Genomic DNA, 9,476 nt, shown 5'->3' with positions numbered 1-9,476 from the left:
GAAACCTGGGGGAGCAGGGGCTGCAGTCTTCCTGTTGTTTTGACGGGGGGAGGCCATCTCTCGACTGGAGCAGCCCTTTGCTGCAGCCATTGGACGCTCAGTGAGCCGGTGATGTTTCAATGTGGCGCCCAGAATGGGGAACCACTGAGTGTTATGGAGGAGAGGGTGAATCACCGGCTGAACGGCATGTTTCCAGCTGATGTATATCTAACAGGGTGAGAGGAGGACAATCGGGCATTGCGATTGGCAGGGAAAAGACACATTTCCCATCCGTCACCACACTTGGTCCACAGAGGAGACGATCCAGCCACGGTTGCAGGTTGATTGAGAGAACAAAGAGCAGTGGTGAATGGGTATTTTTCAGAAGGGATAATAGGGTTCCCAAGGTATTCAATGCAGAGAAGTGTGACGTCAATCATTTGGGTAGCAAGCCATCGAGGTACGATATAAAATAAAGGGTGCAATTCTGAAGAGGGTACAGGAACAGAGAAAGCGGATATTCACAATTCATTGCGAGGCAGGCTGAAAGAGCGATTAATAAATCTTATGGAATCCCGGGTTTCATAAATGCAGGAGGTTATGATGAATCATAGAATCATAGAATTTACAGTGCAGAAGGAGGCCATTCGGCCCATCGAGTCTGCACCGGCTCTTGGAAAGAGCATCCTACCCAAGGTCAACACCTCCACCCTATCCCCACAACCCAGTAATCCCACCCAACACTAAGGGCAATTTTGGACACTAAGGGCAATTTATCACGCCACAATCTTTGGACTTTCGGATGCCCAATTCACCCGCTGACCGGTACTCAATGGCCGTGCCTGGAGGACCTCGCCTGGGTGCTGGTTAGTACTGGTCCACACAAACGGGGGACTCGCCGGTCATTGGAGACCACCGGGGTGATCATGGACAAGGGCAGAATGGTCCCCTGGCACTCCCATTGGCACCTGGGCACCTTGGCACTGCCAACCTGGCACCCTGGCAGTACCATGAAATCAGCTCAGCGGCAGGAAATCACTCTCAGTGTAACCTTGATGGAGAGAAACTGCCCGAGGCCAGAACCAAAGGCAAAGTGCGGTTGAATAGCGGCACTCGGTGCTGCAGCCCCCAAGAAACACCCCGCTAAACCCGCCCAATGACGGCCGACTTACCTTTAACTCCTCTGAATCGCACTCGTAGTTTTTATATCACTTGATCTAAACTCCCATGGATACTTTCAAGATTACTTTCCTGTCTCTGGGAGAGTCAGTCCTAACATTTGTATCCCTCAATCACTCTTAAAAGCCCTGAGCAACCAGCTTCGCTTTAGCTTTTTACGAATCAAATCCATCTTTGTGACAAAGATCTGTCTCCCAGAATAAACTCCGAACCGTCTCTAATTCTCTCTCTTAGTAGTTTATCCTCAAGTTTATTGGCAGCCGCAACGACATCACGATCATGGGGACTTAATTACGGAAAGGCTGCACACGGATTTGTTCAGGGCAATAATAATAATAATCTTTATTATTGTCACAAGTAGGCTGACATTACCACTGCAGTGAAGTTACTGTGAGAAATCCCCTAGTCGCCACATTCCGGCGCCTGTTCGGGTACACGGAGGGAGAATTCAGAATGCCCAATTCTCCTAACAAGTGCGTCCTTCGAGACCTGTGGGAGGAAACTGGAGCGCCCGGAGGAAACCCACGCAGACACGGGGGAGAACGTGTAGACTCCGCACAGGCAGTGACCCAAGCTGGGAATTGAACCCGAGACCCTGGTGCGGTGAAACAAAAATGCTAACCACTACTACCGTACCACCCAAATTCCCATGGACAAGGAAACGCCTACTACCGCCCTACTTCAACTGATGAATCACCACTTAGAGATACTTTGTGTTGCAACACGGTAGCATAAATGGTTAGCATAAATGCTTCACAGCTCCAGGGTCCCAGGTTCGATTCCTGGGTGGGTCACTGTCTGTGCGGAGTCTGCACGTCCTCCCCGTGTGTGCGTGGGTTTCCTCCGGGTGCTCCGGTTTCCTCCCACAGTCCAAAGATGTGCGGGTTAGGTGGATTGGCCATGCTAAATTGCCCGTAGTGTCCTAAAAAAAGTAAGGTTGGGGGGGGGTTGGTGGGTTACGGGTATAGGTTGGATACGTGGGTTTGAGTAGGTGATCATGGCTCGGCACAACATCGAGGGCCGAAGGGACTGTTCTGTGCTGTACTGTTCTATGTTCTAAGTATCTATGAACTTTTCCTTTGCTACCTGGGATTATTTGAATATTATTGCTGTTCCAATTCAACATGATAGGGGCAGCATGGTAGCATAGTGGTTAGCACAAATGCATCACAGCTCCAGGGTCCCAGGTTCGAATCCCGGCTGGGTCACTGTCTGTGTGGAGTCTGCACGTTCTCCCCGTGTGTGCGTGGGTTTCCTCCGGGTGCTCCAGTTTCCTCCCACAGTCCAAAGATGTGCAGGTTAGGTGGATTGGCCAGGCTAAATTGCCCTCAGGGTCCAAATTGCCCTTAGTGTTAGGTGGGGTTACTGGGTTATGGGGATAGGGTGGAGGTATGGGCTTGGGTAGGGTGCTCATTCCAAGAGCCGGTGCAGACTCGATGGGCCGAATGGCCTCCTTCTGCACTGTAAATTCTATGAAATCTGCTGAAAGGGTTTTCCTCCTCATTCTGTCTATTTTTACATCTTCTATTGTATTGTTGCCTGTGTCTAATATTTGAACCATATTAAAAGAGAAACTGCCAATCAGTGTCCCACAGTGCCGCCCTTTCCCTATAATGAGACGAGCTTTCAATCCCAGATATAGTAAATGAATTTAAATGCACCGGCTGCTGAGAATTTGACCCCCTATCCCCAGAGCATTAGCCTGGGCCTCTGGATTTGTGATGTCAATGTCTCTCCCAGATAATTTAACATGGCTGTAACAGTTTGTTTGCCCTGTTTGATAATTGCTATCATAACCTATTACCTTACTGGGGCCTCTCTATTCCATAATATTCTCCACTCAAAGCCAATCTCTCTGCACATAAAGTATTCACATATTTAGAAAAAAATGGAACTAATTGTAGTACCCTCTGGAGCAGGAGGATCGAGGAGAGGCAGTGGAGTTGGAGTCGCTGGAATCCAGAGGCCCAACGTGATGCTCTGGGAACCCAGGTTCGAATCCCACCACGGAAGATGGTGAGATTTGAATCCAATAAAAATCTGGTGTTGGTTTAATGGTGAAATTGTTGATTGCTTTAGAGAAGGAAATCCGCCACTCTTACCTGGCCTGGCCTACATGTGACCCACAGCAATGTGCTTTCTCTGCCCTCTGAAGTAATGGCCGAGCAAGAGACAGATGAGCAATAAATGATGGCCTAGCCAGCGACGCCCACACCATTGGCAAATTCCCCTCCATTATCAGTCAGGGGGGTTGTTGGGTTACGGGTATAGGGTGGATACGTGGGTTTGAGTAGGGTGATCATTGCTCGGCACAACATCGAGGGCCGAAGGGCCTGTTCTGTGCTGTACTGTTCTATGTTCTATGTTCTAAATGTCACTGGTTGCCCAAGAGTCCAGTCTCTTATCCATTTCTCCTAACATAGTGGTTAGCACTGTTGCTTCACAGCGCCAGGGTCCCAGGTTCGATTCCCAGCTTTGGGTCACTGCCTGTGCGGAGTCTGCACGTTCTCCCCGTTTCATTTATGACACTCCTGTATCATCTTTTATTACACCTCTTTGCGTGTTTTGATATATTACGGAGTGTAATATGTGCTACTCAAACCTTGGTTGCTGATGAGGTTTTCTGAATCTCGATGAAGAAGACTCAAACTCGTCAAGTAGTAACAAAAGGTTTATTGAGTAACTATAACAATAATTGCGTGAGTTCTTTACTTTAACATTAATACTGGTGATAAGGTCAACAAGATCTAACTGAAGTAACTATGCTTAACTACACTAACCATCTGAGCTTCTACTCCTGTCCTGGTCACAGTACACCCGAAAGAGAGCGAGAGAGAGGCATAATAGGGTTGCTTTTATACCCCTGTTTGTCCAGCCCTCTAGTGATCATCTGGTGCTACTGATTACACTTTAACCCCTTATGTACATGCACATAGATATCACCACATCCGAGTCTGCGTGGGTTTCCTCCGGGTGCTCCGGTTTCCACCCACCATTCTGAAAGACGTGCTGTTAGGTGAATTGGACAGTCTGAAATCTCCCTCTGTGTACCCGAACAGGCGCCGGAATGTGGCGACTAGGGGCTTTTCACAGTAACTTCATTGCAGTGTTAATGTAAGCCTACTTGTGAAAATAAAGTTTATTATTATAACTTTATTATTATTATTATTACTGTGGAAAAATTAAATCTGCTCACCAGATCCACAAAGTATAGAATGAAAGTTTTTCTGTCTTTGGCTGACATCTTCCTATCCTTGTGAGTGTCAGGTGCCAATCCGAGCTTGACAGTAGGAAATTTCGCTTCTCATTTATCTGTTCTATTAGCCTCGTGTAGATTCTTCATCGACCCCACCTGCATCTTTCGGCAGAATTTCTCACCTCTGACAAGAAGGTGATGTAACTTTCAGAACACATTTATTTTTCTTTTGTGTCTGCTGCGTATTGCCTGATGCTGTTACTATTTGTTCAATGCTCCAACGAGTCACACCAGACATTGTGAATGGGCACACCACAAATCTCTGACGAGGTAAATTGCAGATTGGCTGACTTTCCAAAAATAATTTCCTTATCGTGCTTAATATCATGTTTAATTTGTGCCACTTTAATATAAAATTTGCACAATAGCGTAGGTATCTCACTGGAGACTACATCAATGCAGATGAAATGTCTTCACCCAGCGATTATTAAATGGAATTACAGCTCCCTTTCGTGACCTCAATGTATTTCCCTCACCAAACTTAAAACAAGTAATACTTTTATATTCCTCAATATTGTATCAGTCCTCACTACTCAAGGTGGCATTTCGTCCAATCTGTTCTACATGCTGTGAAAGTATAAGCACTATCCAGCACTCACGGTTAAAGGTGTGTGCGATTAACCCATGACAGGACTAAAACTCCCCATGACCAATACAATTTGTTTTTGATCCATTGTTGTCCTGTTCCTCAGACTTCTTTGTTGAGTTATTTCAAAGTCTCGGCCTTTCTGCTTTTTTGTCAATTAACATAACTTTGTATTACACTTGAAGCACCTATTCATTTTTCCTTGGGCTTTTCTGGGATTCATTTGCCTATTATTACAGTTCCAATTCGACATGGTAGATCTGCTAAAAGGCTATACCTCCTCATTCGGCCTATTTTTAATCTTCTACTGTACTGCTGCCTGTGTCCAGTATTTGGACCATATTGAAACCGAGCAATCATTTTTCCATTCTTTATGCTGCTAGGGAATTCCCAACTGTTCCATCAAGGCTGAAGGAAATGACTTCTTCCCCAAGACCATTTTCAAAGCAGCAAATGTCTGATCCAACACGGGGTGGGATTCTCTCAGCCCGGGGCCGGGCCGGAGAATCCCTGCGATCGGTGTGAATCGTGCCTTGCTGCCCTGACGCTGGCAGGCGATTAATCGGCGCCATTGGCGCCGGCGTGGTTGGCGCATCGCCGGTCGGGAGCCGCACCACGTGGCCAGCCTGCCGATTCTCGGCCCGGGATGGGCCGAGCGGCTGTCGTAAAAACGCCGAGTCCCGCCGGCGCCGTCCACACCTATTCTCAGCCGGCTTGACCTTGGCGTTGAAGGGTCCGGGGGAGGCCTGTGGGGGGGGGGGGGGGGGGGGGGGGGGGGGGGGGGGTGGGGGGGGGGGGGTCCGACCCCGGGGGGGCCTCCGATGTAGCCTGGCCCGCGATCAAGGCCCACTGATTGGTGGGCCAGCCTCTCTGGCTGGGGGCCTCCTTTCTTCCACGCCGGCCCCTGTAGTCCTGCGCCATGTTGCGTCGGGGCCGGCGCATTGAAGGAAGGCACTGCGCATGCGCGCATTGGTGCCACTGCGCATGCGCGGATCCCGCGGCGCCCATTTCACGCCGGGATCAGCAGCTGGAGCGACGTGAACCGCTCCTGTGCCGTGCTGACCCCTGCAGGAGCCAGAATTGTTGATCCTGAGGCCACGTTGATGCCGTCGAAAAACGCGACAGCGTTTCCAACGTCGTCAACACTTAGCCTCAGCATTACATAATCCCACCCGGGGTCTCTCCCTCTCTCTCTGAGAACCAGACACCTGTGAGACCCAATAGTTTGTTCACATGAGACATTTTAGCTCAATCCAACAATTTTAAGACTGGTGCAGATTCCATCCCACCACATCACGCTGGCCGGGAGGAGGGTGTGTTGGGCTCAATCCAGTAACTTCATTTTTAAAAGATCGAGGGTACCCCCTTGCAAAAAAATTCTAAATAGAATCCCCCGGAACACTTACCCAAAATGGAAGCCCCTCCCCCAACCCAAGGGGATCCCTCCATCCATGGAACACCCACCCATGGAATACCTCTACGCAACTGTCCGGACAGTGCCGGGGAAGGTCCTGGGGGGGCAGAGCCAGGGTACCATCTGGGCATGACTCTCCGCCCCACCCTGGGGGGGCTGCACACACCACAATAGATTCTATGCACCAGGTACACTTCGTGGGGGGGGGGGGGGGGGGGGGGGGGGGGGAGAGGGGTGGCATAGAGAACATAGAACATAGAACAGTACAGCACAGAACAGGCCCTTCGGCCCTCGATGTTGTGCCGAGCAATGATCACCCTACTCAAACCCACGTATCCACCCTATACCCGTAACCCAACAACCCCCCCCCCCTTAACCTTACTTTTTAGGACACTACGGGCAATTTAGCATGGCCAATCCACCTAACCCGCACATCTTTGGATTGTGGGAGGAAACCGGAGCACCCGGAGGAAACCCACGCAGACACGGGGAGGACGTGCAGACTCCGCACAGACAGTGACCCAGCTGGGAACCGAACCTGGGACCCTGGAGCTGTGAAGCATTTATGCGAACCACCATGCTACCGTGCTGCCCCTATATGTTGTGATTCACGTAGGCATGCCCTCACGCCGAGGTTAACGGACAATGTAACAAGGGGAATGGCGTAAAGGCCTGATAATTATACTTAAAAGTATTCAAATAGGTATCTCATCATCCAATGTCGGAATTCGTATTCCATCATTGGCAGGGAACAGGGACAACCGGAACCGCAATTTGGGACTCTCGCGGGATTTCCTGATCCGGTGCAGATCCAGTACCTCTCCCGAAAACGGGAGGGAGCGCAAATTCCAGCCCTTTACCTCTGATCTTCCTTCTTGAAGGAAACAGCAGTGCCAAATCAATATCTTTTCTCCCTCTTCGGTCGGTACACTTCATTCCTCCACCAGTTATGGGGTTCATAGAATCAGAGAATACCTACATTTCAGAAGAAGGATAGTCAGCACATCAAGCCTGTACAGACCCTCCGAAAGAGCATCCTACCTAGACCCACTCCCCTGTCCTATCCCTGTATCCCCACCTAACCTTTGCACCCTAAGGGGCAATTTATCATGGCCAATCCACCTCACCTGCACACCTTTGGACTGTGGGAGGAAACCGGAGCACCCGGAGGAAACCCACGCAGACACAGGGAGAACGTGCGAACTCCACCCAGACAGTGACCCAAGATAAGAATTGAACCCGGTCCCAGGCACTGTGAGGCAGCAGTGCTAACCACTGTGCCACTGTGCACCCCCAGTTCAGAATATAAGAGCATCGCAGGATAATTATACCCAGACAATTGATACTTGATTTCTGCCACATTTCCTAATAGCTACGAGGATTTCAGTTTTCATTTTCGAAAATCTATTTCTTAAGTTTCACTTTGAGGCAATCATCCTCTGGCACAATATTGATATGCCAGAAAGCCAGTTGGTGATAGAGAGAATTGGAGCCTTGTCTTTACACGTATAAGATTTTATTTACAGAGTTGTACATTACAGTAATACACTTCCAAACCGAACAAGCACAGTTTCAGACTGTGTTTATTTATAGGAACTCAAGTGAATCTCCAATTAATGGGACCACCTGCATATAATTAAACCTAGTTAATAAACAGTGAACATTTCGCAAGGTTTATTAGTTATAGAGTTGGGTTCATTGGTTATAAAGTTTATAAAGGTGTGCAAGATCTGTCAAACATGTATCAATAGATATGCTTTTGATCGTTGTTTAGGGTAAACTTACATCTTTTTTGTCCGAGCTTCAATTCTGCTGCACTCAATTTCAATTTTTAGAGTCATAGAATATCTACAGTGTAGAGGGAGACCATTCGGCCCATCGAGTCTGCACCGACCCTCTGAAAGAGCGCACTACCTAGGCTCACTCCCTAGCTGAGGTTGTTTAGCATAGGGCTAAATAGCTGACTTTGAAAGCATACCAAGGCAAGCCAGCAGTTCCCGAAACAGCCTCCCCGAACAGATGCCGGAATTTGGCGACTAGGGGCTTTTCACAGTAACTTCATTTGAAGCCTACTTGTGACAATAAGCGATTATCATTTAATTTTGTTTATTTCATTAATTCACTCCCCCGTCCTATCACCATAACCCCACCTAACCTTGGGCATTAAGGGGCAATTTATCACGGCCAATCCATCTAACCTGCACATCTTTGGACTGTGGGAGGAAACCGGGGGCACCTGGAGGAGACGCATACGGACATGGGGAGAACGTGCAGACTCCGCACAGACAGTCACCCGAGGCTGGAATCGAATCTGGGTCCCTGGAGGTGTGAGGCAGCAGTGCTAACCACTGTGCCACTGCGTCGCCCCAAAGCTTCCGCCCCCATATCTCTCAAAAACTGTGAGCAGACATGTTTGAGAATGTACATTGAAGATGTGCAGTCCATCTGTCCACGTTTGCCAATTCTTTTTCTTTTGTATATCGGAAAGACACTGTGGCAAACGGCTGAACTTATCCTTTATCAGGCAGAGTCTCTGATGTTGGATTTTTTTTTTCAGCACGTCAAGGCCACTTAGGTGATTTTTCAGTTTGCTTTCACCAGCACCGCTCGTTTGTACTTTAATAGGGAACTTTGGTGTGAATAAAAGATGGTTAATCAATAGTTGACAGGTGGTCTGGGCAGGCCTTCATTGCACGGCTGTTTCCCAAAGGGGTCCTTAGTTTTTTTTCTTGCCATCCCAATCTTTTCCCTCGCTCTGTGACAGGTGTAATTCTTAGCACAGGCAGTCAGGCAGACCCACTTCACTTCACAGGTGTACACCCTTGCACCTGTTGGGAAGTATGACTTTGCAACACAAATGGCCTTGAACAATTTGGGCAGCTCATCCAAATCTTTTATCAGATTCTCATTGGATGCTGGATCCAGGGCGCTAAGCGGTTTTCCAACTCAGAAGGATAGTAAGACGTCTTACAACACCAGGTTAAAGTCCAACAGGTTTCTTTCAAATCACTAGCTTTCGGAGCACTGCTCCTTCCTCAGGTGAATGAAGAGGTAGGTTCCAG

The sequence above is a fragment of the Scyliorhinus canicula genome, chromosome 24 (assembly GCF_902713615.1).
Source record: "Scyliorhinus canicula chromosome 24, sScyCan1.1, whole genome shotgun sequence".
NCBI classification, from domain to species: domain Eukaryota; kingdom Metazoa; phylum Chordata; class Chondrichthyes; order Carcharhiniformes; family Scyliorhinidae; genus Scyliorhinus; species Scyliorhinus canicula.
This window is presented reverse-complemented; position numbering follows the sequence as displayed.